Source organism: Harpia harpyja, chromosome 7 (genome assembly GCF_026419915.1).
Source record: "Harpia harpyja isolate bHarHar1 chromosome 7, bHarHar1 primary haplotype, whole genome shotgun sequence".
Taxonomy (NCBI): Eukaryota; Metazoa; Chordata; class Aves; order Accipitriformes; family Accipitridae; genus Harpia; species Harpia harpyja.
Genome location: NC_068946.1, coordinates 57553917 through 57572344, shown reverse-complemented (window position 1 = coordinate 57572344; position 18428 = coordinate 57553917). Strand labels below are relative to the sequence as shown.

The following is an 18428-nucleotide window of genomic DNA, read 5'->3' as shown; positions in this document are numbered from 1 at the left end:
TTACTGTACCGAATAGTTGCATGCTTAGGTTATGACAGCACCGTCCCTCCAGAAAGCACGGAAGATGAGGAGTATAGAAACAAAACGTGTCTCCAGTTTCTCAACTGTTCTAGATACAGTCCTAATTTCCAGATGAACATCAACAAGCTGCTTGTAAAACAGTACAACCACTCCCTCCAAACAGCCAAAAGTAACTGCAATGCAGAATGCATCCATCTTACATCGTACAGGCTGCAGTTCAAACAGCTTAGTGGGCAAAACCATTTTCCTTCAGCCCACCACTCTACATCAGTTTAAACCTGCCTCCTCCATACTGCTGCAACTCCAGGCACTGTTTCATGACCCACAAAATTGAAGACAGGATTGATCTAGCAAAGTAAAAATGGGGACAGATAGCACATCAGTATCTATATTAATTGACCCCAGCGTTTTAACAGACTGGATCTCTGGACTATTCAGGCATCATGCAGCTTCCAGTATGTCCATTAGAAGAGTTGTGGGTTCCCCCCATTTCTAAAAAAAGGCTCAACAGGTAGCCTGTGTGGGTTAGTCTTTGCAATTTGTATTTAAGCAAGGTTTTTCTGCTCCTGTTAAACTACATGTACTATTAAGGAATCGCCACAGTCTAGAAAGTTAAGTGGGGAAAGAAAGAAGCAGAAGAAATCAGTCTAGATGTAACAAATATTTTTAGTGTTAAGGACAAGCAATAACCAGAAGTAATACCTACTTTGCAAAAAATCTGTTACTACAGGACAGGCTACAAACTTCATATAACAGTACCAAACTGATTGGCCAGCCATCAAATCTGCAATAATTCTGGGCAGGATTTTCAAAGGGCTCCAACACCTACTTCTGATTAGGGATCCTCTCTTCTTTGTGCTGCAGTAAAGGGAAGAATACAGTTTCTCCTGCAGCACCAGGAGCGATGTCTTCACCACATGAAAATTCTGAGCGCAGTGACAGATCACTTCACGTCCGCAAGGCAACGTAATCCTACCAGCTGATTCAGGAACACTACCTGGCATATTGGATTCATCACGCTTTGTAACTCACACGGCTGTCTCCTCCAGCTGTGCATGCAATTTTTATAGTCTCCTCCACAGGAGAAAAAGACCAAATTTCATTTAGCGGACAGCAAAATGACATCATGACAGTTGAATTATTATCAACTTTTGGTACAGGACATTCTTTTAAGATGGTCACTGCTTTCTCATCAGATAGCATACACAAAATTTGTCTATTGTCATAATCCAGGACAGAACTACCTTAACCAAAACTCAGTTTTGTTTAAGTCACACCTTTTCTACTCAGACTCCCCTCAAAGGACAGACAAGTTCTCCAGTCACACAATGGGTGAGTAGCCAAGGGCTACATTTCCCTCCCATGTCACTACTGAGAAGATTATAAGGTCCACCCAGTGAGGTTGAATACTAATGACTTAACCTTCCTAGACTTACTAAATAGCACTAAAATCCATAAGCTTAGCAAATGAACTGCTGCAGCTGAGACAGGTGAACAACCATCTGCTTGTTTATTGTGGCTTTTAGGCTACAGCTCACAAATAAATTACGCTTTATTTCAACCACCTTAAAACTTCAAGGGAAGGAAGTTGTCCCATGTAAAGGGATTTAATATCATAAAATACTTTATTAGAAGGAAACATCAGGGTATACCAATAGCAAGGGGGCTAAAGTTATTTCACTTTCAACTTGCTTAACACTTTCAACTTGCCAGATACTGCAGATGAGAAATCCTATATATAAAAAAATCCTACATAAACCTATCCACAAATCCTATGTGCCTGCACAGAGTGTTGTTTTCAGATTTAAGATGTGTAACTCAGATCTTGCGAAGTGGCCACTTCTGTTCCTTTTCAGTCCAAAGAACACCAACCAAGCTCTTATCAGCCTCAATATATTAAAAAAAAAAAAAAAAGAAAAAGAAAATAATCACAGACCTTGTTTTCCAAAATTAGACCTGACCTAAATGAGTAATGTCTTGAGAATTTCAGTGGAGTACACTGGTAAGCTAAGGGAGCTCTCAAAACAGTACTCTAGGCAATATCCAAAAAAATGTGACTTCAAAGTGATCTAACACCACAGGTCTCTTCTGGACATATTAAAATAGCATGTGGTCCAACACATTAATTTCCATATTTGTTTCTTTTGTCTACAAAGCTACACATAACAAACCAAAACAAGAACAAAGGAAAAAAAAAAACATTAGGCAGCTCCAGATTCGAAGAACGTTTGCTGTACCTCAAAATGAAATGATTCTACCACCAGACTACATATAAACACGCAGCATGACTGTCTTCCATCACATTTTTAAAAAGGGCATGTTTTTGTACACCTAAAATGCCACCTGCTGTATCTACTGTATCTAGTCTGACAGTGGTGCCACTTTGTACATGAAAAAAAAAAAAAGTCATCACTGAATTCCAAAGACTTTTAACAGACTAACTGATGATCCTTTCAGAAAAAGAAAACAAATTCCCTCCAAATGCTAAATGAAATCATCTGATACCAAGCCAAAGCAGGCACTAGTGAAACTTGGCAGTATTTGATTAGTCGATGCATGTAACTCAAGGAAAATACTGTAGGACATAATATGAAAATATACGCTTCGTGTCTAGAAGTGAAGTCTTCTTCCACCATCTCTTTCATCCATTGAAAAGCAGAATTACTCTACGCAACAACAGAAAAGGGGACCAGTCAAAACACTGCTGAATTTACAGAGTGTTGATACGTACTTGCACCGTACATTGCCTGCCAAAAGTCATGGCCCCACAGTTTTCTTCCTTTCTGAGTCCTTAGCCCTGTCTCTGGTTGCAGGTAACGCAGCAGGGCAGATCGCTACAAATGCTAAGAAGATCTCTCAGAAGAGGATAAAATTTTGAGATAGTTGACAGTCACTTTACTAAGGAATGTGAACTTTGAAAACACCACTGAAGTGAATTGACAAGTGGAGGGGGCAGCAGTACAGCTCCCTTCAGTTTCTCTGTGCTGGTACACCATCAGTTCTCCTACCGGCCAGCTGTTCAACTTTCACTCCTACATTGAAACCAAAGCTAGGTCTATTCCTGGGTACTTTTACTGATACATTAAGGAAACTACACCAGCAAAGCCATCAATGGCATTAATGAAGTATCATCATCCCCATCCGAGTGAAGCAGACTGGCAAGGGAGCAGTTTTGTTGGTGTAAGTGCACGCTGCAGGCCCTCACACACCTAATGGTGACAGCCTCAGCAACTTCACTTCTCTGGCCCAGTGCTCCTTTTAATACAGCTTGGCTGCTCGGAGACGTGAAGAAGTGCCACCCTGTAGCTTAACTGTCCCTGACCGACTGCTGCAACAGGAGACCCCTTCGATAAATCTAGCAAGAGACTAAGCAAAGCTGTCAAAGTCAGTATTACGTCCAGAACACAGAAAAGGTGGCTTTTTCATTATCACAGCTACTTCCCAAGTTGCCAATGAATCTAGTATGCCTGACTTTTTTTTTTTTTTCTAAAAAGGACACACTAATATAGACAGCTGTATTTCCTTGAATGATGCTGAGAGGGTGCTGTAAAAGCTTTTTTTAATTTTAGTTCCTTATCATATCTAGTTCCAGATCTCCTATATCTTTCATCCATCCTACCAGATTATTCTCAGGATTTTATTCTCTGCTTTTTCATGGAATTTTTTTCTTTCAAAAAGCAAAAATTGTCCCTCTCCTCCTGTTTTACTAATAATTTCCTCCTAACAATACAGGTCTCTCTGTTTTAGACATTGATGTCCAATACAGGTGCATGCTCTGGTCTATTTTTTTCCCCATGTCAGCTATCCTTAGAAATTCTGGGACAGTGTATTTTCTGTAATCCCTAATCATAAAAAACCTGATCATGAAATGGCTGGGAATCACAGCCACTCACTTTTGCCAGAAATCAAATGCAGAGCTCCATCCGAACTCTGTATACAAAGGACACATGATATACTTCCTGCTTCACAGGCCTAAAAATAGAGATGAACCTATCTATTATTAAGTAAGCACTTTTGGAGGTTTTAATGTGAATTTAAAAATATATTACTCTGGTTTCAAATTGATGATATTTTCTTCATTAGGGTATTTATTTTCTAGCCTCAGTTACTAGAGGTAGTATGTATTGAACAACAGCTCAAAATACCCACAATGACAAAAAGTAACAACACTCATTAAGACTTCCTTAATTAGGGTAGAGTAACAGAACGGCTGATGTTGGAAGGGACCTCTGGGGGTCATCTGGTCCAGACCACCCCTGCTCAAGTAGGACAAGTCATACAAGAAAATCTTGGAAACCTGTATAAAAAATGCAATGCAGACAGAGTTACTTCCTTCAGAGAATGCAACTGCCTAAACGGATCTGTCAACAAATGCTCTCCCCCCCCCCCCCCCCCCCCCCCCCAAAAAAAAGGAGCAAGATGCAACTCCTAAGTGACCCTAAAACACAGAAATAAACAGGAACACAAGGCTCAAACATACTGGGACTGTTATTGCTGTCCAGGACATGTTAGCACAATTACACATACACACACACACACACCAAAAAAAGGGTATAAAGCAGTAATCTAAGTGGATAAAATAATTTGGCAAACTTGGGAATTTAACATTAACATTCTTGAGGCTGCCTAGAGACTAGACATTTAAGTTACATAATCTAGAAGGTACGTGAATCAGAATGTATCTGAGGCATCTCTATATACTGCCTCTTCTTCCTCAGACCATCTCAAAACATATTACAGCTCATAACAGCCTGCAGGGAGGTTAGTAGTCTTATTTCCATTTTACTTAAGAGGAGCAAAAAACAGTTTGCTCAAGGTCATAATGGGCAAGTCTTTACAAGGTGGCCACAGGGGTGAGCTGTATATTTCTGCTGCATTGTGCCAGCGCTGATATAGTTCTCTATGTGTTTGCTGAACTGCACTGCAGAGTCAGATGAGCAACAGAGATGACACAGGAAAAAGAGCAGGATCTCATGACAGGTACAGAAGGAAGGAAAACCACTCCTCTAAATCACAGCAAACTGTTAGATTGGCTCAACTATCTCCTGAAATCTCACTCACAGGAATGTGGCAAAGCAGAAATATTACCCTCCCAACTTCCCCCATCTCAAATCCTGGGATGCTACCTTTTTCTCTCTGTGAAATGTAAACCTTCTGCTTTTAGTTACTTGATTATGTTATTTTATGGACAAGACTGAGGCATTCTTCTGCAGTGTAAACTACAAGGAAACACTCTTAAAATCCACATTCTTCCAACTCCTTTTCCCTTAAAGCACTTTTCATTTTAATGTGCAATGCAGTAGCATCAAGAGACCTTTTTACAGTGTTAAAATAAGCTCTGTTTGAACATTTATGACAGGCAGTATCTACCACAACGGCCTTACAAGCAAGCCCTCCAATCCTGCCCCAACCCAGCATGTATGTATTCTCTTTACACAAGCAGACCACAGAAATCAATGAGATTATTCACATGAACTAGATACATGCTTTAGGTATTATTCCTTGTCAGCTCTAAGTCCACTACAGAGCTCAAACCAGGGACAAGAATATACACGGAACATCCCAGGGTTTGCTCTTGAAGAAAAATTAAAGGCTTGTCTATGCAAGGGGAGAAGTGCTTCACATTCACACCCTGCCTCATTCTGCAGGAACTCCCTGGGGTAGACAAGATCTTACATGTTCTCACCAAAAATATGAAATACCTGACAAGCCCATATTTATTAAAATTTTACAGTTGTCCTATTGCTTTCAGTAATTAAACAGCCAAACACCACTAAAGCCTCTAATTCAGATGCCAGAAAGTATTCCCTCTGCAGGCAAGTGTCCAAAAAAAAAAAAAAAAAAATTAAATCTCACAACTAGAATTTATCTAGTAGTGGAATACAAACTTGTATCCTTCAAAAAAAAAAAAAAAGTATTCATTAAAATCTTAGGTCTTTGTAAATCTTTACATGTTTGCCAAGACAGTATATACTGCCTCACCTTAACCTGTTAATGGGATGCTTGCAAGTCCCATGTAAATGGAATGAGCTGAGTTCACTGATTTACGAAGAGAATAGATGTAACACCAACCAGAACTCACTTAGCTCAAAATCCTGCGAACGGAAGAAAAACTGCAAAGAAACAAAATTCAATTTTTCTCCTGGGGAAAACTAAGAACTGAGGAAAGGAGGCTCAAGCAAGGCTCACTAAGGAGAAAAGCATTTGTTTTCCTATTAGCAGACATGATGAAAATAGGAAGACAAGAATCTTGTTTCTACCAGACTGAGGGACAGTGTCAGATTTCTCAGATGCCAGTTAGCCAGATTCTTTGAACACTTTACTAATAAAATGAGCTCTCTCAAGAAGCCCATTTCCCCAGCACGATCCAGGACAGAACTCTGATGCTACACGCTGCAGCAGAGGATGCAAGTGCCTTGGAAGAATCCTCCGCATGGGGCAGGGGAGAAAAAGAAAAAAAGTCCTCTAACAAACCATTTCGTATATTCCTCTGGTATGGACTTTTACAAAGCTTTGAACTCTAGCAGAACAAAATAACTTCATGTCACTTTTGTCCTCCTTTCCGTATTGTCTTTTAAAGACAAAGTGCAGCATTTTTGGTCAGGAAAAAAAAAAACAACCCAATATTAATTAGATCATTTTTTCCCAAAACTTTCAAAATAGGCCTAGTACCTCTGACTGAGTATAAAACTTCACAAGAAGTTCTCCCGTCACTCATTGACTTACTGCAAACTTGCAGAAAATATATCTGGTAGTGTACCACAGTGGTGCAAGAAATAGCTTAGACAGAATAAACAAAAACTCTATACACACTAGCTGTGTATTCCCAGAGTTTTAAATGTATCAATGAATTCTGAAACTGTACATTAGTTTGGTACATCGTGCTAGAAGGCTAGAAGGCACAACATTCCTATACTCCTACCTTTGCCAAGTATAATTTATCTGAGGATAAAGCAAAGTTTTCCCCTGATGTCTTTGCATTGTCTCTTGAACTTTTCGAAGTAATTCTTGCATGCGCACAAAGATTCTGTATCAGTGGTTGGGAAGTGCTGAAAGTTTTACTTTGTCATAGCAAAACCATATCTACACTTTGTGGCAGTAATATTCCTCCCTCTTTTCTTCAAACTTTCGGTTTCTGGCAAATATTGTTCAAAAATCCAGGAACTCAGTCCTTACTAACACAAAAAAATCCCTTTGTGACCTCAGTAGGAATTTAGCCCAGTGTAAAACAAACCTTGAAGCATATTAACTAAATAGTCAACTCAACTCAAAGGCATTTCTGGTGTAAAACACAAAAACAGCCTCCGTCCAAAATTCATTCTTGTTCAAAAACACCACCACACACACACACACAAAAAAAGGCAAAAAACGAAGCCCGAACCAAAACCAACCCACACATTAAACTCTCTAGCAACTTCCATCTCATTTAAGTTTCAAAAAGCAAAGGTCATATTTTACTTCTATTTATTCTCACTTGTATATTGTTCAAATCCTTACTTGTTGAAGTATGGTCAGAAATACAGATTCTAAGGAAAGGACATCTGTTAAGAAAGAAATGGATTAGTTTCATTGTAAATGACTGAAAGAAGAAAAGCACAATCTTTAGACTACTCAAATTCTAACATTTGTCCAGATGAAGCAAAGCTGAAGCAGTTTCATCTGGACTCTGTCTTTTCAGCAATTAAACACCTCAGCTATTTTAGGTGCAATAGCTTTGAATCTCACTTAACACTACCAACTTTTGACAAGTCATAGATATTTAACAATTAATACTTAATTATATCAACGACATGGCAGCAAAGTTCTACCAGAACCTAACGTAACATTTAAAGATGCGAAACTATTCTAAACTAAATAGAGCTCCCCACAGTCTAACTCCAGCCATATAGCTGCAGAGTTCACATTTACACACAAATGTACACATCAAACGGTTTTCTTTCAGGGCGTTTCCTGCGTTGCTAACAAGTTCCAGCTTCTCTCCTGCTGGATCTAAATTTAACCAAGACTAAGATCTAGTCTTAAAAAAAAGCCAAAACAGAAAAAAAAAAACCCAACAAACCAAGTAAAAAAACCCCACCAACAAAGCAAAAACAAAACAAGAAAACCAATCCGCACCATATACGCAACTTCAATGCAATGCAGCAAACATTTTACAGGCACCTTTGTTTTTAAAGCTGTTAATTATCAAATATATGAAACACGCAGCAAACAAGTAGCAGCCCCTCACCCTTTCACCCTACACATTTCTGAAATTGCACTTTATATGCCACTAGGTACAGATAACAGGAGCACTAATAACAGTTGCTAATTCAATGAATGTATGTAAAATTGAGTGACCTTTACAGAGGAAGTCAGAGGTTCAACCAGAAGCCAAGGCTCCCCAATATGGCCAAGCATGCTTTGCTCTCCAAATTAGAGAACTAACCACAGCAGTAGCTTGGATTAAGCCAAAAAGACTCCTTACAAAGTCTTCAGACTTTGTTACAAACATGCTAATTCTTGAATATTTTAATTACAGATTTGTCTGAGCTAGATAGGGGGAATACGCAGGTAGAAGGGAAAGGGTAAGAAACAACTTGAAGTGAAGGAGGCTGAACATTCAAGCTACTGACTCCAGTCACGACCACCACTGTCCCAAGATGCGTTTGCCGATGTGGCTCCTTGAGACCACTCACACAGGCCATTCCTACTCCACCAGTACAACTGTTTCACTTCCCCCGCAATGCAGTACATGTCATACATGCACCTTGCGTGCTTTTCTTTGACAGGTTAATTCTTACAATGCTGGAATACAATGCATTTTTTTCTAAAAAAAAAAAAAAAAAAAAGTGTTACATTTGAGTAATACTTGGATCACTAATCAGAGGAGAAATTCTACTGCAGGCCAAAATGAGACTGTGAACAATTCTACCAGAGGCTATGGAGTTTCTTCTCTTTTAATACCACCCTGTATTTCAGAAATCTAAAACATGGGAATCCACATTTATTGATAATTCACAAGTTCTAACTTTAAAGCAACACCATGAATTTAAGGCAGCTGATTAAAAAAAAAAAATGCACAGAGAGATTCAAAATACCTATCTGTAGCTTTGTACCTTCCGTGGTTACAATATTTAAGATCACTAGAATGCTAAGTTGCGTCTAGTTTTACAATTTCATACACGTCTAGATACAGCTGAATTCACCAAGGCACACGAGGAAGAATCAGGTGACTTCAAGATCAGCCCTGTTCCCCAAATTATTCTGGTCATCTGGATTGCAGAAGTGCCCAAGAAATACTTCACCAAATAAGTCACCATGCAAACACTAAAAAACCATAACCCCTACACCTGTTGACACAGAGTATTTACAGAAAAAGGTCAAATCCGCAATAATTTATTGAACATTGCCACCAACTTCAACAACATCAAGATCCTAAAAGCAGCTCTTATTTGACCTCAAAGACATCTAAATTTCTGCTAATGGCTATGCAAAGAACTCATTTACTGAAATCGCTGAACTGATCCCTCTTTAAGACCCAGCGAGATTCTCAAACTGAAAGCACTATATAGTCTATGAAACCTAGCAAACTGTTCTCTGCGAACACTTAAGAACCGACATACCACAGGACAAGACACCGATGAGGAGACACTTCAAATCTGGCAAGCTGGCTGATCTGCAAGGCATTTCATCCAACAAACTAGCGGAACTTCTGTTTTCAAACTGGCACCCTCATTAGAAATTATTATTCCAGATCAAGAAGAGAAAAGAAAGTAAGTGAAATACTAAATTGGAGACAGCACCACCTCAGGAAATAAAGTACATATTCCAGCAACTACTCCCAGTCACGCAATGGAGAACTAACTCTAATAAGACACTTTTTGTTACCTGGCCTTCTGCTTCCAGACTCTTACGAATACTACTTAGGCACAGGAGCATCTCCATACATTATACAGGGAGGCCAAGCACTGAAGTTAAGACATCACAAAGTTTAATATTACAGTACCACAGTGCCTTTACAGATTAAGCCTACAGCTTAACAGGCCTCCTCTCAGTGAGTGGAGGGGAGGAAACAAAAACAGAATTCCTGAAACATGGCAAGAGAAACAGGCCTTTAAAAAGTTAAAGTCACTACATTAACATGAACTACAATGCATATATTTCAAGATGCAGGAGTGACAAGGATGGATGAAAAAGAAGTCTATACAGTGATGTATAACCTATACAGCGATGTATCACCTATACAGCACAGAAACCTGAAATAACTACAGAGCAAACTCTGAAGGATTAGTCTCTTTATGAAGCTGAAAGCCGGGGGCGGGGGCAGGAAAGCAACAGGACATTTTAGCTATCATAAGGAGATCAAAAGCACGCTATTTTGCTGAAGCACAAAACTGGATGGCAGAAAACCTGTGTTCCAGTTCAGACTCTCCCTACTTAAAATTGTCTCCATCCTAAGTAAGCAGGAAAGGTATGCTGCACTAGAATCTTAAAGCTATATGGTGAGGCTAAATACAGAACAGAGAGCATCTCACGATCACTGTAGCATATTTTATACGTAGATAAATAATCTGATCAGGTAAGCATGCTGAAATATCCTTATAGAATTCCCTAAATACAATGAAAACTGAAGGATTTAATCAGTCATGCTAAACGATTTTAAAAGGAGAAGGCAGTAAGAGAGAGCATAGGAAGTAGACACATTAATATTAGGCCATACAATAGATATTTTGTATTAATGAGCAAACTGATCCCTTTATTTACTTCCCTTCAGGACAAGATCAGAGAGTTTGAGGTCCCACCAAAACTACTTTTTTTTTCCTTTTTTAGTTTTTGAGGGTTTTTTTGTTTTTTAAACAGGGCACTTTTCAAACTAAAAAAGTTAAATACAAAACCAAATACAGTGAGGATCACAGACTGTTTCAGTGCTTGCTTTTGGGTTTTTTTCAGTTTGGTGTTATACTATGCCTTACTTATTACTCAGAAGTCAGTTTTCTAACAGCAGTACCTCCTATACACAAACATATTTTTAAAAAATAAGACCTTATATATTTGTTAAGCCATATGCTTTTTTTTCCTTTGTCCATTGCCACAGCTTTGTGATAAACAAACTCTCCAACCTCCATGTTAACTCTTGGGAGCTGAAAGCAACCGAAAGACATGAACTAACAGAGTTTTCTCAAACTTTACCCACACACAAAACCCAAAGCTGACCTTTCTCTGTTTTTCTGGAAAACATGAAGATCAAGCTCCTAGATCTAGAGCCTGAAATACCAATTTTTAGTCAAAACAGCATCTCTACAGAAAAAAATCTTAATTTTAAAGCCATTAATATAAATTGCAACTTACAGATGTTTATGGGTGTCATTACAAATAACCAACAGATCAGGCTGATGTTCTTACACACACACGAGTTTGAAGGCTTGCTGACTAATCTTTCATCTTCAAAGAAAGGTTTAATCTTGATGACAGTAAGAAGTTCAGCTAAAGAAAAACAGAACACCTCTGCTAATACTGCTTAGCTGTCTTCAGAAGTATATACTCAGATCACAAAGTTGCTATGGCGTCAACTTCAGGACTGTGGTTAGACACACAAAATGTCTTTTTTCCTACAGACTGTTATGGGAAGCTGAGCAACTTTGGCCCTGAACCAAATATGTTTTGGCTCTAAAGCTGACATAATTCATCACCATTTGGACATTCCAATGGTTAGCTAAACCGAGAAAGCAAGACAGCCAGCACTTTAGAGCATCCATGTAAATGAAGCTCTAAATACACTGCCCTAGCAATAGCAAAAAGAAATTGTGTTTGTGCTTACCTTGTTTACTAGCATTATTTAATAATGCTATTTTTCCAGCACTTAACTGTCAGAGCAGAACAAATGGGAAAGGTTCATTTTTGGCAGCTGCATAGCAAACTACAGTGGCAGGAAAGTCTGTAGGATCCAAGGTATCGCATTTATTTGCCTTATTCCCTGGTGTTTTTAATATCATAAGCATCAGGCTATTTTTAAGCAACAGCTATCAAAAATACGAGCTAACATAGGACTTTCACTTGTACTGAATAATCCTGCAAAACTATGAAGTAGCCTGGCTGAATAAAACATGTAACATACTCTAAACCAGTACACCTCTTGCAAATTGTTTTACACCCAGCAATGACAGAAGCCCAAAGCAAACCTCCCACATCCCCAACTGTTAGCTTTCCAAATGGTAAAGCAGCATTTGCTTCATCAGTCAGAAAACACAACCTCTGAACCAGACCAGACGAGTGCCACTTTCACATTGCCACAGAGGGGGGAAAAGGAGGTGGGTACAAAGCAAAGAACAGGGTTGAGGGGACCCACACAGTATCACACTGAAGCATATCTAAACCCATTTTCTTCCCCCTGAAGGCTCATCCTCACAGAAAAGTGTCTCCAGTTACATTCTATTTTTGAGAACAATCGTTTAAGACCCAGTTTACTCTGTGTCCAATAAATATGCATTATGATGCTAGAGCAAACAAGTAACTGAAACAACACTACTTTGAAATCAGAAAGCTTTAGAAAGTATGCTGTAAAATACACAGTTACTATACATTTTAGTAGCTGACATATTAAAAGACAAATCAAATTATCGTTTTATCATTTTATTCTTGAGATCATAGCAGGCGACGCTGACGACCACAAGGGCAGGACCTTCTATTTTAGTAGTCAGAACAAGGTCGTCACCAAGGGATACACACATGCCCACATACCCTCCATTCGGGTCTACACAGGTAAATAGCTGAACATCTTTCTTGCCAACGCCGCCCAGAACACAGAATCTCCCGCAGACCAGACTTAATAACGCACGGCTATCCTTGCCATATTCATTAACTTTCGCTGCCATACTATGAACTAGACAGTTGCGGCACGTTTCCTGTTCTTAGCAAGGTCTTCTTCGCATTTTACTAGCAAAAACAAGTAACCACAAAGAAATCAAGCTTTCCCGAAAGCAAGACCGTTTTTTTCCAAACCTCTGCTAATAAAGGAAAGAAAACCGTACTAGTCACAGAAACGTGTGTGTGTGTGTGCGCGCGCGGGGGAGGCGGAAATCCCGGCCGCGCAGGCAGCGCCAGGCCTCGCCCCTGCGGGAGCGCCCGACCCGCCGGCCCCGGGCCCCGGACCCCCGGCCCCAGCCCCGGCCAGACCCGCGCCGGCCGCCCCCGGACCCTCCGGCCCCCTCGGGCCGCGCCTGTCCGCGCTCCTCCCTGCCCTACCCTGCCCTGCCCCCACCTGTGCCGGCCGCGACCCCGGCCCAGGCCCCGCCGCGCCGGCACGGGGGCAGGCGCCGCCTCAGCCCCGCCGGCCGCCTCGGCCCCGGCCCCCGCCCCGTGTCCGCCGGGCGCGGCCGCCCGACATGCCCGTACACGCTCCTCCGCCAGAAAGTTTTCACTCGCGCCTCCGCTCCCGCCGAGCCCCCGCGCAGCCCTCCGGAAAGGCCGGGCGAAGGGCGCGCCCCGCAGGCACCGGCGGACAGGAGGAGGAGGCAGGGAGGGCTTACCTCCGCCCGCGGGGCCCGGCCCCCCTTGCCCAGGCAGGGCTCCTGCGGCGCGGCGCGGCCCAGGCAGGGCTCCTCCGCGGCCGGGCAGGCGCGTCGGCGGGATGAGCTCACTGGGAGCAGGCGGCGGCAGTCCCCGCCCCGCGCACCCCCGCGGCCGCCCCTCCGCAGGACCGGCTCCGCGGGGGCGGGGAGCGGCGGGGCGGAGCCGAGCCGGGCCGGGCCGGGCGGCGGGGCAGGTCCCGCAGCCGCCTCAGCACGGCCCCGCGCCGGGACTCCGCGGCTCACGGGACCGCTGCGCGCCGCCCGGGGCTCCTCAGGCGGCAGCGAGGGTAGAGGGGCGCGCCCGGGCGGTGCCCGCCCTCCGCTGCCTGTGAGGGGGAGCGGGGGCAGCCCCGGGAAAGGCCGCGTTCCGCCGAAGGCGAGCGGTTCAGTCCCCAGAAAACAAACTTCCTCGAGAGGCGCTAAAATCGCCTCAGCTGCCGCGGCTCCGCAAGGCCGGGACTCGGGCCCGCCAGCCTGTTGCGCTGCCTCAGACGGACGCTGCTCGAAACCCCTCAACACCTGCTCGTCCTTGCAGCCTTTTTATCGCGCTTCTTCCAGTTTGCTTGGATGTCGAAGAGCGCAACCAGGCCGCGAAAACTCACAGGCGCCACTCGGGTCTGTGGGACTTCTGCTCCGGAGGGGACCCGGCCCCGCCACCAGCACGGGCGGGAGGCCACGCAGAAGGCCCGTGTCCCAGAGGGTGCAGGTGCGGTGATCGCACTTCAAATCATAGAATCATAGAATCATAGAATCATTTCGGTTGGAAAAGACCTTCAAGATCATCAAGTCCAACCATTAACCATGCCCCCTAAACCATGCCCTGGAGTACCCTATCCACTCGCTTTTTGAATACCTCCAGGGATGGTGACTCAACCACTTCCCTGGGCAGCCCATTCCAATGTTTGACAACCCTCTCAGTAAAAAAATTTTTCCTAATATCTAACCTAAATCTCCCTTGCCTCAACTTGAGGCCATTTCCTCTTGTCCTATCTCCAGACACCCGACAGAAGAGACCAACACCCTCCTCACTACAACCCTCTTTCAGGTAGTTGTAGAGAGCGATCAGGTCTCCCCTCAGCCTCCTCTTTTCTAGACTGAACAACCCCAGCTCCCTCAGCCGCTCCTCATAAGACTTGTGCTCAAGGCCCCTCACCAACTTGGTTGCCCTTCTCTGGACACGCTCCAGCACCTCCATGTCTTTCCTGTAGTGAGGGGCCCAAAACTGAACACAGGACTCGAGGTGCGGCCTCACCAGTGCCGAGTACAGGGGAACAACCACCTCCCTGTTCCTGCTGGCCACACTGTTCCTGATACAGGCCAGGATGCCATTGGCCTTCTTGGCCACCTGGGCACACTGCTGCCTCATATTCAGCCGGCTGTCAAACAGCACCCCCAGGTCTTTCTCTGCCGGGCAGCTTTCCAGCCACTCTTCCCCAAGCCTGTAGCGCTGCATGGGGTTGCCGTGACCGAAGTGCAGGACCCGGCACTTGGCCATGTTGAACTTCATACAATTGGCCTCAGCCCATCGATCCAGCCTGTCCAGATCTCTTTGTAGAGCCTCCCTACCCTCAAGCAGATCGACCCTGCCTCCCAACTTGGTGTCGTCTGCAGACTTGCTGAGGGTGCACTCAATCCCCTCATCCAAATCATCAATAAAGATATTAAACAGAACAGGGCCCAACACCGAGCCCTGGGGAACACCACTCGTGACCCGCCGCCAGCTGGATTTCACCCCATTCACCACGACCCTCTGGGCTCGGCCATCCAGCCAGTTTTTCACCCAGTGAATAGTGCACTTATCCAGGCCACAAGATGCCAGCTTCTCCAGGAGTATGCCATAAGAGACAGTATCAAAGGCCTTGCTGAAGTCTAGGAAAATAACATCGACAGCCTTTCCCTCATCCACTAGGCGGGTCACCCGGTCATAGAAGGAGATCAGGTTGGTCAAGCAGGACCTGCCTTTCGTAAACCCATGCTGACTGGGCCTGATCCCCCTCTTATCCTGGAGCTGCCGTGTGAGTGCTCTCAAGACAAACCGTTCCATAACCTTTCCCGGTACCAAGGTCAGGCTGACAGGCCCGTAGCTCCCCGGATCCTCCCTCTGACCCTTCTTATAAATGGGAGTCACATTGGCAAGCCTCCAGTCCTCTGGGACCTCCCCTGTTGACCAGGATCGCTGATAGATGATGGAGAGTGGCTTGGCAAGGACCTCTGCCAGTTCCCTCAGTACTCTTGGATGGATCCCATCAGGTCCCATAGATTTGTGAGTGTCCAGATGGCGTAACAGGTCCCTAACTAATTCCTCCTGGATTAAGGGGGGTATGTTATGCTCTTCATCCTTACCTTCCAGCTCATGAGGTGGAGTACCCTGAGGATGACTGGACTCACTATTAAAGACTGAGGCAAAGAAGGCATTAAGTACCTCGGCCTTTGTGATCCGTAACCTGAAAATAATTACATCGTTGCGCGTAAGAGCTGCAAAGGACAAAAGGATGGGTGGGATGTAAACAATAACGAGAGAAGATCTCCTGGAGTCATCCAAACGACTTGCCGAGCTGGGCCGCGCAAGGCATTTACAACAGCCAGACTGGAAAGCGCACATTTAGGAACAAGGAACGTGGCCCCTGCCCGCGATACAGAAAGGGACGTACCCCGCCCTGGAAAGCAGCAGCTTTGAAAGGATTTGGGGCTCTAACAGTAAAGCCATGCAACACGAATGTTGCTGCACCAAAAAAGGCTAGTGCATCCTTTGCCTGTCTAAACAAGGGATTAGCGAGCACGTGCAGAGAGGTGGTATTACCTCTGAATACAGCTTTGGTAAAGCCAGCAGCAGAACGCCGTTTCGTCTCTCTATCCATACTTTCCCAGGTACTAAAAAATTAGAGAGGGTGCAGAAGAGAACCGCAAAAATGATCTGAAGGCTGAAGATGATGCCTAGCAGTAAGAGTGTTAAAATACTTAGTTCCTCAACAAGATGGCTCAAAAGGGGCTCAGGAGAAAGAAAATGAGGTACTGATATTTTTACTTCAGTGCACCTAACTGAGGTCAATGCTACCCGTGGTAACTCCAATGAGCTATATCAAAGTAGCCACTACAGAGCATTGTCTCTAGCTGGGTTTTTTTAACATTTAGATAACCATCTCACATTAATGGGTTTAAAGAGTTTTTTAAGTATTAAGACACGTTTAGCAGTGATGGTTTGAATGCCATCGTTATGAGTACAACAGTTGATAATGTTAGCAGAAATACTCATGTGATGTGTTTTTCTCTCCCAACCTCAAACTGCTTGCCTTTCCCACCCCTAATGTCCAATACTCCAGCTATTCCCCGCATAGAAGCCTAAGTGCTTAGCCTCCCTACACAATTTCTACAATAGTTTCACATAATTAATTACAAAATGAGTCCTCCTCACACCAAAAAAGGAAAATGTAGGGACAATCCAAAATACATTTATAAATAATAGTAAGGGGTTGCTGGACAAACTATTATTTGTTTTCATATGTAATTTGAAAAACTAAAATCATTAAAAACTAAATCTGAATTTAACTGCAAATTAATTATTACAGTACCAGAGTATTCTAGAACATTTTCTACACTATGCACATATTTCACAGAGCGTCTTTCAATGTGCCTGTAAGGGATATAAAAGAGAATCCATATATGTGTTCGGAAACAAGTTACAGGCTTATGTACAAGAAGAGCACCCTCTCAAGAACATTTGACATGATTGCCTTGTATGGTATTAGAGGAGCACAGTAACATGGAGACAAAGCCTCTCAGGGTTACAACAGCAGAGCAATTAGTTATCTTACCCTTCTTTCATTGTGACTTCAGCAGCTTAGTAGCTGAAGACTTGTCCCAAAAACAAGGGTAGGATGCTGTGTGCAACTCAGCCAGCAGCTTTTCTTTCTTCTGGTGGAGAACCCTCTTCATCGCATTCTCTTCCCTCCGTTTTGCCTTGTGGCGAGGCATACGGCTAGGAAAAAAGGAATTTTCTCTCAGAGGAAATGTCTTCGTTCTGGCAGCCTCTTACTATTTTGTCTGTGTCTCTGAAATCTGAGACAAAAAACTGAGCTATGACTCCACCGTTCTGGGATCTATTCCTCATCAGGTCCATTGCTCACTCTCTCTTCCTCTGTATACAAACGCATAAGTTTTGAAATAGTATTTACTGTCAATTGGATTTAGGTCCTGCTGTTCCACAGGAAAGCTCAGAATCAAAATATTTTTAACTAGGGCTTGATTTTAGTGCTTCCCTATTTGTCTCAATAGAGCAATGCTTTTGATACCAGCAACATAAAGATTTTTGCTCTCATCAGTAGCTTCCTTTTAGGAAGAATTTAGCCCACAGCTGTTTTTCTGCTTTAACTGTTCTGCCCTCTACTCCTTCCACTCATTTGTTCAGATGATTTGTCCATTCCCAGCCACTGAAATGCTCTTCAGCTCTTCCTTTTTTTTTTCTTCTCACAAACATTATGGCTGTCCTCAGTCTCATGCAAACTTCTAGTAGTTTCAAAAGCTTTTTCTACTATTTCAATTCTTGGTTTTGGAGGGCTCCTTCAAAGAAGATGATTTTGTAAATTTTAAGAACTTCCTTTCAATGTAACTGCTTTTATCCTGTCAGATTAATTCTCATGCAAAATAATAATTTGGTAGAAAATTCTCTATTTACTGATTTTAAGAAAACAACTTGTTCTACAACTAGTAGAATGAACACCACCTTATATTCAATAGCTTTGTGACTGCTGGATTTGCAGATGTCTAAGAAGGTCTAAGTTCTGATTTATGTTTTTCGTCTGTAAAAGTAGCATTCATAATGTCTATCCATTACACAGTTATCTGATGTCTCAGTCTGCTTTT

At 43.0% G+C, this 18428-nt stretch overlaps 1 protein-coding gene across 5 annotated transcripts in view; it reads right to left on the bottom strand.

Moving 5' to 3' along the window:
• The window catches only part of TANC1 (tetratricopeptide repeat, ankyrin repeat and coiled-coil containing 1), a 102983-nt gene extending 85584 nt beyond the window's left edge, over positions 1 to 17399 (bottom strand). The window contains exon 1 of one of the 5 annotated variants that reach the window (XM_052792996.1): positions 17381 to 17399. The gene's annotated coding sequence lies outside the window, so the exon portion shown is untranslated. Of the gene's footprint in view, positions 1 to 850; positions 931 to 13526; positions 13746 to 17380 lie in introns of those variants that run through there. The other 4 variants (XM_052792992.1, XM_052792999.1, XM_052792994.1 and 1 more) reach the window with 4 other exon arrangements.
• Positions 17400 to 18428: the final 1029 nt, after the last annotated feature.